We start from the raw sequence: 25,155 nt of genomic DNA, 5'->3' as shown, positions 1-25,155 counted from the left end.
TACTATATAACGTATAACGTTATATACTATTACTATATAACGTACAACGTTCTATACTGTTACTATATAACGTATAACGTTATATAGTATTGCCATATCACGTATATAACGTTATACGTTATATAGTAATACTATATAACGTATAACGTTATATACTATTACTATATAACGTATAACGTTATATACTATTACTATATAACGTATAACGATATATACTATTACGTATTAACGTATAACGTTATATACTATTACGTAATAGCGTATAACGTTATATAATATTACTATACAACGTATAACGTTATATACTATTACTATATAACGTATAACGTTATATAATATTACTATATAACGTATAACGTTATATACTATTACTATATAACGTATAACGTTATATAGTATTGCCATATCACGTATAACGTTATATAATATTACTATATAACGTATAACGTTATATACTATTACTATATAACGTATAACGTTATATACTATTACTATATAACGTATAACGTTATATACTATTACTATATAACGTATAACGTTATATACTATTACTATATAACGTATAACGTTATATACTATTACTATATAACGTATAACGTTATATACTATTACTATATAACGTATAACGTAATATACTATTACTATATAACGTATAACGTTATATACTATTACTATATAACGTATAACGTTATATACTATTACTATATAACGTATAACGTAATATACTATTACTATATAACGTATAACGTTATATACTATTACTATATAACGTATACCGTTATATACTATTACTACATAACGCATAACGTTATATACTATTACTATATAACGTATAACGTTATATACTATTACTATATAACGTATAACGTTATATACTATTACTATATAACGTATAACGTTATATACTATTACTACATAACGTATAACGTTATATAGTATTGCCATATCACGTATAACGTTATATAATATTACTATATAACGTATAACGTTATATACTATTACTATATAACGTATAACGTAATATACTATTACTATATAACGTTATACGTTATATACTATTACTATATAACGTACAACGTTATATACTATTACTATATAACGTATAACGTTATATAGTATTACTATATAACGTATAACGTTATATACTATTACTATACAACGTATAACGTTATATACTATTACTATATAACGTATAACGTTATATAATATTACTATACAACGTATAACGTTATATACTATTACTATATAACGTATAACGTTATATAGTATTGCCATATCACGTATAACGTTATATAATATTACTATATAACGTATAACGTTATATAGTATTGCTATATAACGTATAACGTTATATACTATTACTATATAACGTATAACGTTATATACTATTACTATATAACGTATAACGTTATATACTATTACTATATAACGTATAACGTTATATACTATTACTATATAACGTATAACGTTATATACTATTACTATATAACGTATAACGTTATATACTATTACTATATAACGCATAACGTTATATACTATTACTATATAACGTATAACGTTATATACCATTACTATATAACGTATAACGTTATATACTATAACTATATAACGTATAACGTAATATACTATTACTATATAACGTATAACGTTATATACTATTACTATATAACGTATAATGTTATATACTATTACTATATAACGTATAACGTTATATAGTATTGCCATATCACGTATAACGTTATATAATATTACTATATAACGTATAACGTTATATACTATTACTATATAACGTATAACGTTATATACTATTACTATATAACGTATAACGTTATATACTATTACTATATAACGTATAACGTTATATACTATTACTATATAACGTACAACGTTCTATACTGTTACTATATAACGTATAACGTTATATAGTATTGCCATATCACGTATAACGTTATATAATATTACTATATAACGTATAACGTTATATACTATTACTATATAACGTACAACGTTCTATACTGTTACTATATAACGTATAACGTTATATAGTATTGCCATATCACGTATAACGTTATATAATATTACTATATAACGTATAACGTTATATACTATTACTATATAACGTATAACGTTATATACTATTACTATATAACGTATAACGTTATATACTATTACTATATAACGTATAACGTTATATACTATTACTATATAACGTATAACGTTATATACCATTACTATATAACGTATAACGTTATATACTATTACTATATAACGTATAACGTTATATACTATTACTATATAACGTATAACGTTATATACCATTACTATATAACGTATAACGTTATATACTATTACTATATAACGTATAACGTAATATACTATTACTATATAACGTATAACGTTATATACTATTACTATATAACGTATAACGTTATATACTATTACTATATAACGCATAACGTTATATACTATTACTATATAACGTATAACGTTATATACTATTACTATATAACGTATAACGTTATATACTATTACTATATAACGTATAACGTTATATACTATTACTATATAACGCATAACGTTATATACTATTACTATATAACGTATAACGTTATATACTATTACTATATAACGTATAACGTTATATACTATTACTATATAACGTATAGCCTTATATACTACTACTATATAACGTATAACGTTATATACTATTACTATATAACGTATAACGTTATATACTATTACTATATAACGTATAACGTTATATACTATTACTATATAACGTATAACGTTATATACTATTACTATATAACGTATAACGTTATATACTATTACTATATAACGTATAACGTTATATACTATTACTATATAACGTATAACGTTATATACTATTACTATATAACGTATAACGTTATATACTATTACTATATAACGCATAACGTTATATACTATTACTATATAACGTATAACGTTATATACTATTACTATATAACGTATAACGTTATATACTATTACTATATAACGTATAACGTTATATACTATTACTATATAACGTATAACGTTATATACTATTACTATATAACGTATAACGTAATATACTATTACTATATAACGTATAACGTTATATACTATTACTATGTAACGTACAACGTTATATACTATTACTATATAACGTAGAACGTTATATACTATTACTATATAACGTATAACGTTATATACTATTACTATATAACGTATAACGTTATATACTATTACTATATAACGTATAACGTTATATACTATTACTATATAACGTATAACGTTATATAGTATTACTATATAACGTATAACGTTATATAGTATTGCCATATCACGTATAACGTTATATAATATTACTATATAACGTATAACGTTATATACAATTACTATATAACGTACAACGTTCTATACTATTACTATATAACGTATAAGGTTATATACTATTACTATATAACGTATAACGTTATATACTATTACTATATAACGCATAACGTTATATACTATTACTATATAACGTATAACGTTATATACTATTACTATATAACGTATAACGATATATACTATTACGTATTAACGTATAACGTTATATACTATTACTATATAACGTATAACGTTATATAGTATTACTATATAACGTATAACGTTATATAGTATTGCCATATCACGTATAACGTTATATAATATTACTATATAACGTATAACGTTATATACAATTACTATATAACGTACAACGTTCTATACTATTACTATATAACGTATAAGGTTATATACTATTACTATATAACGTATAACGTTATATACTATTACTATATAACGCATAACGTTATATACTATTACTATATAACGTATAACGTTATATACTATTACTATATAACGTATAACGATATATACTATTACGTATTAACGTATAACGTTATATACTATTACGTAATAGCGTATAACGTTATATAATATTACTATTCAACGTATAACGTTATATACTATTACTATATAACGTATAACGTTATATACTATTACTATATAACGTATAACGTTATATACTATTACTATATAACGTATAACGTTATATACTATTACTATATAACGTATAACGTTATATACTATTACTATATAACGTATAACGTTATATACTATTACTATATAACGTATAACGTTATATACTATTACTATATATCGTATAACGTTATATACTATTACTATATAACGTATAACGTTATATACTATTACTATATAACGTATAACGTTATATACTATTACTATATAACGTATAACGTAATATACTATTACTATATAACGTATAACGTTATATACTATTACTATATAACGTATAACGTTATATACTATTACTATATAACGCATAACGTTATATACTATTACTATATAACGTATAGCCTTATATACTACTACTATATAACGTATAACGTTATATACTATTACTATATATCGTATAACGTTATATACTATTACTATATAACGTATAACGTTATATACTATTACTATATAACGTATAACGTTATATACTATTACTATATAACGTATAACGTAATATACTATTACTATATAACGTATAACGTTATATACTATTACTATATAACGTATAACGTTATATACTATTACTATATAACGCATAACGTTATATACTATTACTATATAACGTATAACGTTATATACTATTACTATATAACGTACAACGTTCTATACTGTTACTATATAACGTATAACGTTATATAGTATTGCCATATCACGTATAACGTTATATAATATTACTATATAACGTATAACGTTATATACTATTACTATATAACGTATAACGTTATATACTATTACTATATAACGTATAACGTTATATACTATTACTATATAACGTATAACGTTATATACTATTACTATATAACGTATAACGTTATATACCATTACTATATAACGTATAACGTTATATACCATTACTATATAACGTATAACGTTATATACTATTACTATATAACGTATAACGTTATATACCATTACTATATAACGTATAACGTTATATACTATTACTATATAACGTATAACGTAATATACTATTACTATATAACGTATAACGTTATATACTATTACTATATAACGTATAACGTTATATACTATTACTATATAACGCATAACGTTATATACTATTACTATATAACGTATAACGTTATATACTATTACTATATAACGTATAACGTTATATACTATTACTATATAACGTATAACGTAATATACTATTACTATATAACGTATAACGTTATATACTATTACTATGTAACGTACAACGTTATATACTATTACTATATAACGTAGAACGTTATATACTATTACTATATAACGTATAACGTTATATACTATTACTATATAACGTATAACGTTATATACTATTACTATATAACGTATAACGTTATATACTATTACTACATATCGTATAACGTTATATAGTATTGCCATATCACGTATAACGTTATATAATATTACTATATAACGTATAACGTTATATACTATTACTATATAACGTATAACGTTATATACTATTACTATATAACGCATAACGTTATATACTATTACTATATAACGTATAACGTTATATACTATTACTATATAACGTATAACGTTATATACTATTACTATATAACGTATAACGTAATATACTATTACTATATAACGTATAACGTTATATACTATTACTATGTAACGTACAACGTTATATACTATTACTATATAACGTAGAACGTTATATACTATTACTATATAACGTATAACGTTATATACTATTACTATATAACGTATAACGTTATATACTATTACTATATAACGTATAACGTTATATACTATTACTACATATCGTATAACGTTATATAGTATTGCCATATCACGTATAACGTTATATAATATTACTATATAACGCATAACGTTATATACTATTACTATATAACGTATAACGTTATATACTATTACTATATAACGTATAACGTTATATACTATTACTATATAACGTATAACGTTATATAGTATTACTATATAACGTATAACGTTATATAGTATTACTATATAACGTTATACGTTATATAGTATTGCCATATCACGTATAACGTTATATAATATTACTATATAACGTATAACGTTATATACAATTACTATATAACGTACAACGTTCTATACTATTACTATATAACGTATAAGGTTATATACTATTACTATATAACGTATAACGTTATATACTATTACTATATAACGCATAACGTTATATACTATTACTATATAACGTATAACGTTATATACTATTACTATATAACGTATAACGATATATACTATTACGTATTAACGTATAACGTTATATACTATTACGTAATAGCGTATAACGTTATATAATATTACTATACAACGTATAACGTTATATACTATTACTATATAACGTATAACGTTATATAATATTACTATATAACGTATAACGTTATATACTATTACTATATAACGTATAACGTTATATAGTATTGCCATATCACGTATAACGTTATATAATATTACTATATAACGTATAACGTTATATACTATTACTATATAACGTATAACGTTATATACTATTACTATATAACGTATAACGTTATATACTATTACTATATAACGTATAACGTTATATACTATTACTATATAACGTATAACGTTATATACTATTACTATATAACGTATAACGTTATATACTATTACTATATAACGTATAACGTTATATACTATTACTATATAACGTATAACGTAATATACTATTACTATATAACGTATAACGTTATATACTATTACTATATAACGTATAACGTCATATACTATTACTATATAACGTATAACGTAATATACTATTACTATATAACGTATAACGTTATATACTATTACTATATAACGTATAACGTTATATAGTATTACTATATAACGTATAACGTTATATAGTATTGCCATATCACGTATAACGTTATATAATATTACTATATAACGTATAACGTTATATACAATTACTATATAACGTACAACGTTATATACTATTACTATATAACGTATAACGTTATATACTATTACTATATAACGTATAACGTTATATACTATTACTATATAACGTACAACGTTCTATACTGTTACTATATAACGTATAACGTTATATACTATTACTATATAACGTATAACGTTATATACTATTACTATATAACGCATAACGTTATATACTATTACTATATAACGTATAACGTTATATACTATTACTATATAACGTATAACGTTATATACTATTACTATATAACGTATAACGTTATATACTATTACTATATAACGCATAACGTTATATACTATTACTATATAACGTATAACGTTATATACTATTACTATATAACGTATAACGTTATATACTATTACTATATAACGTATAACGTTATATACTATTACTATATAACGTATAACGTTATATACTATTACTATATAACGTATAACGTTATATACTATTACTATATAACGCATAACGTTATATACTATTACTATATAACGTATAACGTTATATACTATTACTATATAACGTATAACGTTATATACTATTACTATATAACGTATAACGTAATATACTATTACTATATAACGTATAACGTTATATACTATTACTATGTAACGTACAACGTTATATACTATTACTATATAACGTAGAACGTTATATACTATTACTATATAACGTATAACGTTATATACTATTACTATATAACGTATAACGTTATATACTATTACTATATAACGTATAACGTTATATACTATTACTACATATCGTATAACGTTATATAGTATTGCCATATCACGTATAACGTTATATAATATTACTATATAACGTATAACGTTATATACTATTACTATATAACGTATAACGTTATATACTATTACTATATAACGTACAACGTTCTATACTATTACTATATAACGTATAAGGTTATATACCATTACTATATAACGTATAACGTTATATACTATTACTATATAACGTATAACGTAATATACTATTACTATATAACGTATAACGTTATATACTATTACTATATAACGTATAACGTTATATACTATTACTATATAACGCATAACGTTATATACTATTACTATATAACGTATAACGTTATATACTATTACTATATAACGTATAACGTTATATACTATTACTATATAACGTATAACGTAATATACTATTACTATATAACGTATAACGTTATATACTATTACTATGTAACGTACAACGTTATATACTATTACTATATAACGTAGAACGTTATATACTATTACTATATAACGTATAACGTTATATACTATTACTATATAACGTATAACGTTATATACTATTACTATATAACGTATAACGTTATATACTATTACTACATATCGTATAACGTTATATAGTATTGCCATATCACGTATAACGTTATATAATATTACTATATAACGTATAACGTTATATACTATTACTATATAACGTATAACGTTATATACTATTACTATATAACGTATAACGTTATATACTATTACTATATAACGTATAACGTTATATAGTATTACTATATAACGTTATACGTTATATAGTAATAGTATATAACGTATAACGTTATATAGTATTGCCATATCACGTATAACGTTATATAATATTACTATATAACGTATAACGTTATATACAATTACTATATAACGTACAACGTTCTATACTATTACTATATAACGTATAAGGTTATATACTATTACTATATAACGTATAACGTTATATACTATTACTATATAACGCATAACGTTATATACTATTACTATATAACGTATAACGTTATATACTATTACTATATAACGTATAACGATATATACTATTACGTATTAACGTATAACGTTATATACTATTACGTAATAGCGTATAACGTTATATAATATTACTATACAACGTATAACGTTATATACTATTACTATATAACGTATAACGTTATATAATATTACTATATAACGTATAACGTTATATACTATTACTATATAACGTATAACGTTATATAGTATTGCCATATCACGTATAACGTTATATAATATTACTATATAACGTATAACGTTATATACTATTACTATATAACGTATAACGTTATATACTATTACTATATAACGTATAACGTTATATACTATTACTATATAACGTATAACGTTATATACTATTACTATATAACGTATAACGTTATATACTATTACTATATAACGTATAACGTTATATACTATTACTATATAACGTATAACGTTATATACTATTACTATATAACGTATAACGTAATATACTATTACTATATAACGTATAACGTTATATACTATTACTATATAACGTATAACGTTATATACTATTACTATATAACGTATAACGTAATATACTATTACTATATAACGTATAACGTTATATACTATTACTATATAACGTATAACGTTATATAGTATTACTATATAACGTATAACGTTATATAGTATTGCCATATCACGTATAACGTTATATAATATTACTATATAACGTATAACGTTATATACAATTACTATATAACGTACAACGTTATATACTATTACTATATAACGTATAACGTTATATACTATTACTATATAACGTATAACGTTATATACTATTACTATATAACGTACAACGTAATATACTATTACTATATAACGTATAACGTTATATACTATTACTATATAACGTATAACGTTATATACTATTACTATATAACGTATAACGTAATATACTATTACTATATAACGTATAACGTTATATACTATTACTATATAACGTATAACGTTATATAGTATTACTATATAACGTATAACGTTATATAGTATTGCCATATCACGTATAACGTTATATAATATTACTATATAACGTATAACGTTATATACAATTACTATATAACGTACAACGTTATATACTATTACTATATAACGTATAACGTTATATACTATTACTATATAACGTATAACGTTATATACTATTACTATATAACGTACAACGTTCTATACTGTTACTATATAACGTATAACGTTATATAGTGTTGCCATATCACGTATAACGTTATATAATATTACTATATAACGTATAACGTTATATACTATTACTATATAACATATAACGTTATATACTATTACTATATAACGTATAATGTTATATACTATTACTATATAACGTATAACGTTATATAATATTACTATATAACGTATAGCGTTATATAGTATTGCCATATCACGTATAACGTTATATAATATTACTATATAACGTATAACGTTATATACTATTACTATATAACGTATAACGTTATATACTATTACTATATAACGCATAACGTTATATACTATTACTATATAACGCATAACGTTATATACTATTACTATATAACGTATAACGTTATATACTATTACTATATAACGTATAACGTTATATACTATTACTATATAACGTATAACGTTATATACTATTACTATATAACGTATAACGTTATATAGTATTACTATATAACGTATAACGTTATATAGTATTGCCATATCACGTATAACGTTATATAATATTACTATATAACGTATAACGTTATATACTATTACTATATAACGTATAACGTTATATACTATTACTATATAACGTATAACGTTATATACTATTACTATATAACGTATAACGTTATATACTATTACTATATAACGTATAACGTTATATATTATTACTATATAACGTACAACGTTCTATACTGTTACTATATAACGTATAACGTTATATAGTGTTGCCATATCACGTATAACGTTATATAATATTACTATATAACGTATAACGTTATATACTATTACTATATAACGTATAACGTTATATACTATTACTATATAACGTATAACGATATATACTATTACGTATTAACGTATAACGTTATATACTATTACGCAATAGCGTATAACGTTATATAATATTACTATACAACGTATAACGTTATATACTATTACTATATAACGTATAACGTTATATAATATTACTATATAACGTATAACGTTATATACTATTACTATATAACGTATAACGTTATATACTATTACTATATAACGTATAACGATATATACTATTACGTATTAACGTATAACGTTATATACTATTACGCAATAGCGTATAACGTTATATAATACTACTATACAACGTATAACGTTATATACTATTACTATATAACGTATAACGTTATATAATATTACTATATAACGTATAACGTTATATACTATTACTATATAACGTATAACGTTATATACTATTACTATATAACGTATAACGTTATATACTATTACTATATAACGTATAACGTTATATACTATTACTATATAACGTATAACGTTATATACTATTACTATATAACGTATAACGTAATATACTATTACTATATAACGTATAACGTTATATACTATTACTATATAACGTATAACGTTATATACTATTACTACATAACGCATAACGTTATATACTATTACTATATAACGTATAACGTTATATACTATTACTATATAACGTATAACGTTATATAGTAATAGTATATAACGTATAACGTTATATAGTATTGCCATATCACGTATAACGTTATATAATATTACTATATAACGTATAACGTTATATACAATTACTATATAACGTACAACGTTCTATACTATTACTATATAACGTATAAGGTTATATACTATTACTATATAACGTATAACGTTATATACTATTACTATATAACGCATAACGTTATATACTATTACTATATAACGTATAACGTTATATACTATTACTATATAACGTATAACGATATATACTATTACGTATTAACGTATAACGTTATATACTATTACGTAATAGCGTATAACGTTATATAATATTACTATACAACGTATAACGTTATATACTATTACTATATAACGTATAACGTTATATACTATTACTATATAACGCATAACGTTATATACTATTACTATATAACGTATAGCCTTATATACTACTACTATATAACGTATAACGTTATATACTATTACTATATAACGCATAACGTTATATACTATTACTATATAACGTATAACGTTATATACTATTACTATATAACGCATAACGTTATATACTATTACTATATAACGTATAACGTTATATACTATTACTATATAACGTATAACGTTATATACTATTACTATATAACGTATAACGTAATATACTATTACTATATAACGCATAACGTTATATACTATTACTATATAACGTATAACGTTATATACTATTACTATATAACGCATAACGTTATATACTATTACTATATAACGTATAGCCTTATATACTACTACTATATAACGTATAACGTTATATACTATTACTATATAACGTATAACGTTATATACTATTACTATATAACGTATAACGTTATATACTATTACTATATAACGTATAACGTTATATACTATTACTATATAACGCATAACGTTATATACTATTACTATATAACGTATAACGTTATATACTATTACTATATAACGTATAACGTTATATACTATTACTATATAACGTATAACGTTATATACTATTACTATATAACGCATAACGTTATATACTACTACTATATAACGTATAACGTTATATACTATTACTATATAACGTATAACGTTATATACTATTACTATATAACGCATAACGTTATATACTATTACTATATAACGTATAACGTAATATACTATTACTATATAACGTATAACGTTATATAGTATTGCCATATCACGTATAACGTTATATAATATTACTATATAACGCATAACGTTATATACTATTACTATATAACGTATAACGTAATATACTATTACTATATAACGTATAACGTTATATAGTATTGCCATATCACGTATAACGTTATATAATATTACTATATAACGTATAACGTTATATACTATTACTATATAACGCATAACGTTATATACTATTACTATATAACGTATAACGTTATATACTATTACTATATAACGTATAACGTAATATACTATTACTATATAACGTATAACGTTATATAGTATTGCCATATCACGTATAACGTTATATAATATTACTATATAACGCATAACGTTATATACTATTACTATATAACGTATAACGTAATATACTATTACTATATAACGTATAACGTTATATAGTATTGCCATATCACGTATAACGTTATATAATATTACTATATAACGTATAACGTTATATACTATTACTATATAACGTATAACGTTATATACTATTACTATATAACGTATAACGATATATACTATTACGTATTAACGTATAACGTTATATACTATTACGTAATAGCGTATAACGTTATATAATATTACCATACAACGTATAACGTTATATACTATTACTATATAACGTATAACGTTATATACTATTACTATATAACGCATAACGTTATATACTATTACTATATAACGTATAGCCTTATATACTACTACTATATAACGTATAACGTTATATACTATTACTATATAACGTATAACGTTATATACTATTACTATATAACGTATAACGTTATATACTATTACTATATAACGTATAACGTTATATACTATTACTATATAACGTATAACGTTATATACTATTACTATATAACGTATAACGTTATATACTATTACTATATAACGTATAACGTTATATACTATTACTATATAACGTATAACGTTATATACTATTACTATATAACGTATAACGTTATATACTATTACTATATAACGTATAACGTTATATACTATTACTATATAACGCATAACGTTATATACTATTACTATATAACGTATAACGTTATATACTATTACTATATAACGCATAACGTTATATACTATTACTATATAACGTATAACGTTATATACTATTACTATATAACGTATAACGTTATATACTATTACTATATAACGTATAACGTAATATACTATTACTATATAACGCATAACGTTATATACTATTACTATATAACGTATAACGTAATATACTATTACTATATAACGTATAACGTTATATAGTATTGCCATATCACGTATAACGTTATATAATATTACTATATAACGTATAACGTTATATACTATTACTATATAACGCATAACGTTATATACTATTACTATATAACGTATAACGTTATATACTATTACTATATAACGTATAACGTTATATACTATTACTATATAACGTACAACGTTCTATACTGTTACTATATAACGTATAACGTTATATAGTATTGCCACATCACGTATAACGTTATATAATATTACTATATAACGTATAACGTTATATACTATTACTATATAACGTACAACGTTCTATACTGTTACTATATAACGTATAACGTTATATAGTATTGCCATATCACGTATAACGTTATATAATATTACTATATAACGTATAACGTTATATACTATTACTATATAACGTATAACGTTATATACTATTACTATATAACGTATAACGTTATATACTATTACTATATAACGTACAACGTTCTATACTGTTACTATATAACGTATAACGTTATATAGTGTTGCCATATCACGTATAACGTTATATAATATTACTATATAACGTATAACGTTATATACTATTACTATATAACGTACAACGTTCTATACTGTTACTATATAACGTATAACGTTATATAGTATTGCCATATCACGTATAACGTTATATAATATTACTATATAACGTATAACGTTATATACTATTACTATATAACGTATAACGTTATATACTATTACTATATAACGTATAACGTTATATACTATTACTATATAACGTATAACGTTATATACTATTACTATATAACGTATAACGTTATATACTATTACTATATAACGTATAACGTTATATACTATTACTATATAACGTATAACGTTATATACTATTACTATATAACGTATAACGATATATACTATTACGTATTAACGTATAACGTTATATACTATTACGCAATAGCGTATAACGTTATATAATACTACTATACAACGTATAACGTTATATACTATTACTATATAACGTATAACGTTATATAATATTACTATATAACGTATAACGTTATATACTATTACTATATAACGTATAACGTTATATACTATTACTATATAACGTATAACGTTATATACTATTACTATATAACGTATAACGATATATACTATTACGTATTAACGTATAACGTTATATACTATTACGCAATAGCGTATAACGTTATATAATATTACTATACAACGTATAACGTTATATACTATTACTATATAACGTATAACGTTATATAATATTACTATATAACGTATAACGTTATATACTATTACTATATAACGTATAACGTTATATACTATTACTATATAACGTATAACGATATATACTATTACGTATTAACGTATAACGTTATATACTATTACGCAATAGCGTATAACGTTATATAATACTACTATACAACGTATAACGTTATATACTATTACTATATAACGTATAACGTTATATAATATTACTATATAACGTATAACGTTATATACTATTACTATATAACGTATAACGTTATATACTATTACTATATAACGTATAACGTTATATACTATTACTATATAACGTATAACGTTATATACTATTACTATATAACGTATAACGTTATATACTATTACTATATAACGTATAACGTAATATACTATTACTATATAACGTATAACGTTATATACTATTACTATATAACGTATAACGTTATATACTATTACTACATAACGCATAACGTTATATACTATTACTATATAACGTATAACGTTATATACTATTACTATATAACGTATAACGTTATATAGTAATAGTATATAACGTTATACGTTATATAGTATTGCCATATCACGTATAACGTTATATAATATTACTATATAACGTATAACGTTATATACAATTACTATATAACGTACAACGTTCTATACTATTACTATATAACGTATAAGGTTATATACTATTACTATATAACGTATAACGTTATATACTATTACTATATAACGCATAACGTTATATACTATTACTATATAACGTATAACGTTATATACTATTACTATATAACGTATAACGATATATACTATTACGTATTAACGTATAACGTTATATACTATTACGTAATAGCGTATAACGTTATATAATATTACTATACAACGTATAACGTTATATACTATTACTATATAACGTATAACGTTATATACTATTACTATATAACGCATAACGTTATATACTATTACTATATAACGTATAGCCTTATATACTACTACTATATAACGTATAACGTTATATACTATTACTATATAACGCATAACGTTATATACTATTACTATATAACGTATAACGTTATATACTATTACTATATAACGCATAACGTTATATACTATTACTATATAACGTATAACGTTATATACTATTACTATATAACGTATAACGTTATATACTATTACTATATAACGTATAACGTAATATACTATTACTATATAACGCATAACGTTATATACTATTACTATATAACGTATAACGTTATATACTATTACTATATAACGCATAACGTTATATACTATTACTATATAACGTATAGCCTTATATACTACTACTATATAACGTATAACGTTATATACTATTACTATATAACGTATAACGTTATATACTATTACTATATAACGTATAACGTTATATACTATTACTATATAACGTATAACGTTATATACTATTACTATATAACGCATAACGTTATATACTATTACTATATAACGTATAACGTTATATACTATTACTATATAACGTATAACGTTATATACTATTACTATATAACGTATAACGTTATATACTATTACTATATAACGCATAACGTTATATACTACTACTATATAACGTATAACGTTATATACTATTACTATATAACGTATAACGTTATATACTATTACTATATAACGCATAACGTTATATACTATTACTATATAACGTATAACGTAATATACTATTACTATATAACGTATAACGTTATATAGTATTGCCATATCACGTATAACGTTATATAATATTACTATATAACGCATAACGTTATATACTATTACTATATAACGTATAACGTAATATACTATTACTATATAACGTATAACGTTATATAGTATTGCCATATCACGTATAACGTTATATAATATTACTATATAACGTATAACGTTATATACTATTACTATATAACGCATAACGTTATATACTATTACTATATAACGTATAACGTTATATACTATTACTATATAACGTATAACGTAATATACTATTACTATATAACGTATAACGTTATATAGTATTGCCATATCACGTATAACGTTATATAATATTACTATATAACGCATAACGTTATATACTATTACTATATAACGTATAACGTAATATACTATTACTATATAACGTATAACGTTATATAGTATTGCCATATCACGTATAACGTTATATAATATTACTATATAACGTATAACGTTATATACTATTACTATATAACGTATAACGTTATATACTATTACTATATAACGTATAACGATATATACTATTACGTATTAACGTATAACGTTATATACTATTACGTAATAGCGTATAACGTTATATAATATTACTATACAACGTATAACGTTATATACTATTACTATATAACGTATAACGTTATATACTATTACTATATAACGTATAACGTTATATACTATTACTATATATCGTATAACGTTATATACTACTACTATATAACGTATAACGTTATATACTATTACTATATAACGCATAACGTTATATACTATTACTATATAACGTATAACGTTATATACTATTACTATATAACGCATAACGTTATATACTATTACTATATAACGTATAACGTTATATACTATTACTATATAACGTATAACGTTATATACTATTACTATATAACGTATAACGTAATATACTATTACTATATAACGCATAACGTTATATACTATTACTATATAACGTATAACGTAATATACTATTACTATATAACGTATAACGTTATATAGTATTGCCATATCACGTATAACGTTATATAATATTACTATATAACGTATAACGTTATATACTATTACTATATAACGCATAACGTTATATACTATTACTATATAACGTATAACGTTATATACTATTACTATATAACGTATAACGTTATATACTATTACTATATAACGTATAACGTTATATAGTATTGCCATAGCACGTATAACGTTATATAATATTACTATATAACGTATAACGTTATATACTATTACTATATAACGTATAACGTTATATACTATTACTATATAACGTATAACGTTATATACTATTACTATATAACGTATAACGTTATATACTATTACTATATATCGTATAACGTTATATACTATTACTATATAACGTATAACGTTATATACTATTACTATATAACGTATAACGTTATACACTATTACTATATAACGTATAACGTAATATACTATTACTATATAACGTATAACGTTATATACTATTACTACATAACGTATAACGTTATATACTATTACTATATAACGCATAACGTTATATACTATTACTATATAACGTATAACGTTATATACTATTACTATATAACGCATAACGTTATATACTATTACTATATAACGTATAACGTTATATACTATTACTATATAACGTATAACGTAATATACTATTACTATATAACGTATAACGTTATATACTATTACTATATAACGTACAACGTTATATACTATTACTATATAACGTATAACGTTATATACTATTACTATATAACGTATAACGTTATATACTATTACTATACAACGTATAACGTTATATACTATTACTATATAACGTATAACGTTATATAATATTACTATACAACGTATAACGTTATATACTATTACTATATAACGTATAACGTTATATAGTATTGCCATATCACGTATAACGTTATATAATATTACTATATAACGTATAACGTTATATAGTATTGCTATATAACGTATAACGTTATATACTATTACTATATAACGTATAACGTTATATACTATTACTATATAACGTATAACGTTATATACTATTACTATATAACGTATAACGTTATATACTATAACTATATAACGTATAACGTAATATACTATTACTATATAACGTATAACGTTATATAGTATTGCCATATCACGTATAACGTTATATAGTATTGCTATATAACGTATAACGTTATATACTATTACTATATAACGTATAACGTTATATACTATTACTATATAACGTATAACGTTATATACTATTACTATATAACGCATAACGTTATATACTATTACTATATAACGTATAACGTTATATACTATTACTATATAACGTATAACATTATATACTATAACTATATAACGTATAACGTAATATACTATTACTATATAACGTATAACGTTATATAGTATTGCCATATCACGTATAACGTTATATAATATTACTATATAACGTATAACGTTATATACTATTACTATATAACGTATAACGTTATATACTATTACTATATAACGTATAACGTTATATACTATTACTATATAACGTATAACGTTATATACTGTTACTATATAACGTACAACGTTCTATACTGTTACTATATAACGTATAACGTTATATAGTATTGCCATATCACGTATAACGTTATATAATATTACTATATAACGTATAACGTTATATACTATTACTATATAACGTACAACGTTCTATACTGTTACTATATAACGTATAACGTTATATAGTATTGCCATATCACGTATAACGTTATATAATATTACTATATAACGTATAACGTTATATACTATTACTATATAACGTATAACGTTATATACTATTACTATATAACGTATAACGTTATATACTATTACTATATAACGTATAACGTTATATACTATTACTATATAACGTATAACGTTATATACCATTACTATATAACGTATAACGTTATATACTATTACTATATAACGTATAACGTTATATACTATTACTATATAACGTATAACGTTATATACCATTACTATATAACGTATAACGTTATATACTATTACTATATAACGCATAACGTTATATACTATTACTATATAACGTATAACGTTATATACTATTACTATATAACGTATAACGTTATATACTATTACTATATAACGTATAACGTAATATACTATTACTATATAACGTATAACGTTATATACTATTACTATGTAACGTACAACGTTATATACTATTACTATATAACGTAGAACGTTATATACTATTACTATATAACGTAGAACGTTATATACTATTACTATATAACGTATAACGTTATATACTATTACTATATAACGTATAACGTTATATACTATTACTATATAACGTATAACGTTATATACTATTACTATATAACGCATAACGTTATATACTATTACTATATAACGTATAACGTTATATACTATTACTATATAACGTATAACGTTATATACTATTACTATATAACGTATAACGTAATATACTATTACTATATAACGTATAACGTAATATACTATTACTATATAACGTATAACGTTATATACTATTACTATGTAACGTACAACGTTATATACTATTACTATGTAACGTACAACGTTATATACTATTACTATATAACGTAGAACGTTATATACTATTACTATATAACGTATAACGTTATATACTATTACTATATAACGTATAACGTTATATACTATTACTATATAACGTATAACGTTATATACTATTACTACATATCGTATAACGTTATATAGTATTGCCATATCACGTATAACGTTATATAAGATTACTATATAACGTATAACGTTATATACTATTACTATATAACGTATAACGTTATATACTATTACTATATAACGTATAACGTTATATACTATTACTATATAACGTATAACGTTATATAGTATTACTATATAACGTATAACGTTATATAGTATTGCCATATCACGTATAACGTTATATAATATTACTATATAACGTATAACGTTATATACAATTACTATATAACGTACAACGTTCTATACTATTACTATATAACGTATAAGGTTATATACTATTACTATATAACGTATAACGTTATATACTATTACTATATAACGCATAACGTTATATACTATTACTATATAACGTATAACGTTATATACTATTACTATATAACGTATAACGATATATACTATTACGTATTAACGTATAACGTTATATACTATTACGTAATAGCGTATAACGTTATATAATATTACTATATAACGTATAACGTTATATATTATTACTATATAACGTACAACGTTCTATAGTGTTACTATATAACGTATAACGTTATATAGTGTTGCCATATCACGTATAACGTTATATAATATTACTATATAACGTATAACGTTATATACTATTACTATATAACGTATAACGTTATATACTATTACTATATAACGTATAACGATATATACTATTACGTATTAACGTATAACGTTATATACTATTACGTAATAGCGTATAACGTTATATAATATTACTATACAACGTATAACGTTATATACTATTACTATATAACGTATAACGTTATATAATATTACTATATAACGTATAACGTTATATACTATTACTATATAACGTATAACGTTATATAGTATTGCCATATCACGTATAACGTTATATAATATTACTATATAACGTATAACGTTATATACTATTACTATATAACGTATAACGTTATATACTATTACTATATAACGTATAACGTTATATACTATTACTATATAACGTATAACGTTATATACTATTACTATATAACGTATAACGTTATATACTATTACTATATAACGTATAACGTTATATACTATTACTATATAACGTATAACGTTATATATTATTACTATATAACGTACAACGTTCTATACTGTTACTATATAACGTATAACGTTATATAGTGTTGCCATATCACGTATAACGTTATATAATATTACTATATAACGTATAACGTTATATACTATTACTATATAACGTATAACGTTATATACTATTACTATATAACGTATAACGATATATACTATTACGTATTAACGTATAACGTTATATACTATTACGTAATAGCGTATAACGTTATATAATATTACTATACAACGTATAACGTTATATACTATTACTATATAACGTATAACGTTATATAATATTACTATATAACGTATAACGTTATATACTATTACTATATAACGTATAACGTTATATAGTATTGCCATATCACGTATAACGTTATATAATATTACTATATAACGTATAACGTTATATACTATTACTATATAACGTATAACGTTATATACTATTACTATATAACGTATAACGTTATATACTATTACTATATAACGTATAACGTTATATACTATTACTATATAACGTATAACGTTATATAGTATTGCCATATCACGTATAACGTTATATAGTATTGCCATATCACGTATAACGTTATATAATATTACTATATAACGTATAACGTTATATACTATTACTATATAACGTACAACATTCTATACTGTTACTATATAACGTATAACGTTATATAGTATTGCCATATCACGTATAACGTTATATAATATTACTATATAACGTATAACGTTATATACTATTCCTATATAACGTATAACGTTATATACTATTACTATATAACGTATAACGTTATATACTATTACTATATAACGTACAACGTTCTATACTGTTACTATATAACGTATAACGTTATATAGTGTTGCCATATCACGTATAACGTTATATAATATTACTATATAACGTATAACGTTATATACTATTACTATATAACGTACAACGTTCTATACTGTTACTATATAACGTATAACGTTATATAGTATTGCCATATCACGTATAACGTTATATAATATTACTATATAACGTATAACGTTATATACTATTACTATATAACGTATAACGTTATATACTATTACTATATAACGTATAACGTTATATACTATTACTATATAACGTATAACGTTATATACTATTACTATATAACGTATAACGTTATATACTATTACTATATAACGTATAACGTTATATACTATTACTATATAACGTATAACGTTATATACTATTACTATATAACGTATAACGTTATATACTATTACTATATAACGTTATACGTTATATAGTAATACTATATAACGTATAGCTTTATATAGTATTGCCATATCACGTATAACGTTATATAATATTACTATATAACGTATAACGTTATATACAATTACTATATAACGTACAACGTTTTATACTATTACTATATAACGTATAAGGTTATATACTATTACTATATAACGTATAACGTTATATACTATTACTATATAACGCATAACGTTATATACTATTACTATATAACGTATAACGTTATATAATATTACTATATAACGTATAACGTTATATACTATTACTATATAACGTATAACGTTATATAGTATTGCCATAGCACGTATAACGTTATATAATATTACTATATAACGTATAACGTTATATACTATTACTATATAACGTATAACGTTATATAATATTACTATATAACGTATAACGTTATATACTATTACTATATAACGTATAACGTTATATAGTATTGCCATAGCACGTATAACGTTATATAATATTACTATATAACGTATAACGTTATATACAATTACTATATAACGTACAACGTTCTATACTATTACTATATAACGTATAAGGTTATATACTATTACTATATAACGTATAACGTTATATACTATTACTATATAACGCATAACGTTATATACTATTACTATATAACGTATAACGTTATATACTATTACTATATAACGTATAACGATATATACTATTACGTATTAACGTATAACGTTATATACTATTACGTAATAGCGTATAACGTTATATAATATTACTATACAACGTATAACGTTATATACTATTACTATATAACGTATAACGTTATATAATATTACTATATAACGTATAACGTTATATACTATTACTATATAACGTATAACGTTATATAGTATTGCCATATCACGTATAACGTTATATAATATTACTATATAACGTATAACGTTATATACTATTACTATATAACGTATAACGTTATATACTATTACTATATAACGTATAACGTTATATACTATTACTATATAACGTATAACGTTATATACTATTACTATATAACGTATAACGTTATATACTATTACTATATAACGTATAACGTTATATACTATTACTATATAACGTATAACGTAATATACTATTACTATATAACGTATAACGTTATATACTATTACTATATAACGTATAACGTTATATACTATTACTATATAACGTATAACGTAATATACTATTACTATATAACGTATAACGTTATATACTATTACTATATAACGTATACCGTTATATACTATTACTACATAACGCATAACGTTATATACTATTACTATATAACGTATAACGTTATATACTATTACTATATAACGTATAACGTTATATACTATTACTATATAACGTATAACGTTATATACTATTACTACATAACGTATAACGTTATATAGTATTGCCATATCACGTATAACGTTATATAATATTACTATATAACGTATAACGTTATATACTATTACTATATAACGTATAACGTAATATACTATTACTATATAACGTATAACGTTATATACTATTACTATATAACGTACAACGTTATATACTATTACTATATAACGTATAACGTTATATAGTATTACTATATAACGTATAACGTTATATACTATTACTATACAACGTATAACGTTATATACTATTACTATATAACGTATAACGTTATATAATATTACTATACAACGTATAACGTTATATACTATTACTATATAACGTATAACGTTATATAGTATTGCCATATCACGTATAACGTTATATAATATTACTATATAACGTATAACGTTATATAGTATTGCTATATAACGTATAACGTTATATACTATTACTATATAACGTATAACGTTATATACTATTACTATATAACGTATAACGTTATATACTATTACTAT

This window comes from Bombus terrestris, chromosome 18 (assembly GCF_910591885.1).
Source record: "Bombus terrestris chromosome 18, iyBomTerr1.2, whole genome shotgun sequence".
Taxonomy (NCBI): Eukaryota; Metazoa; Arthropoda; class Insecta; order Hymenoptera; family Apidae; genus Bombus; species Bombus terrestris.
The sequence above is the reverse complement of the archived record's forward strand: the minus strand, read 5'-3'. Positions refer to the sequence as shown.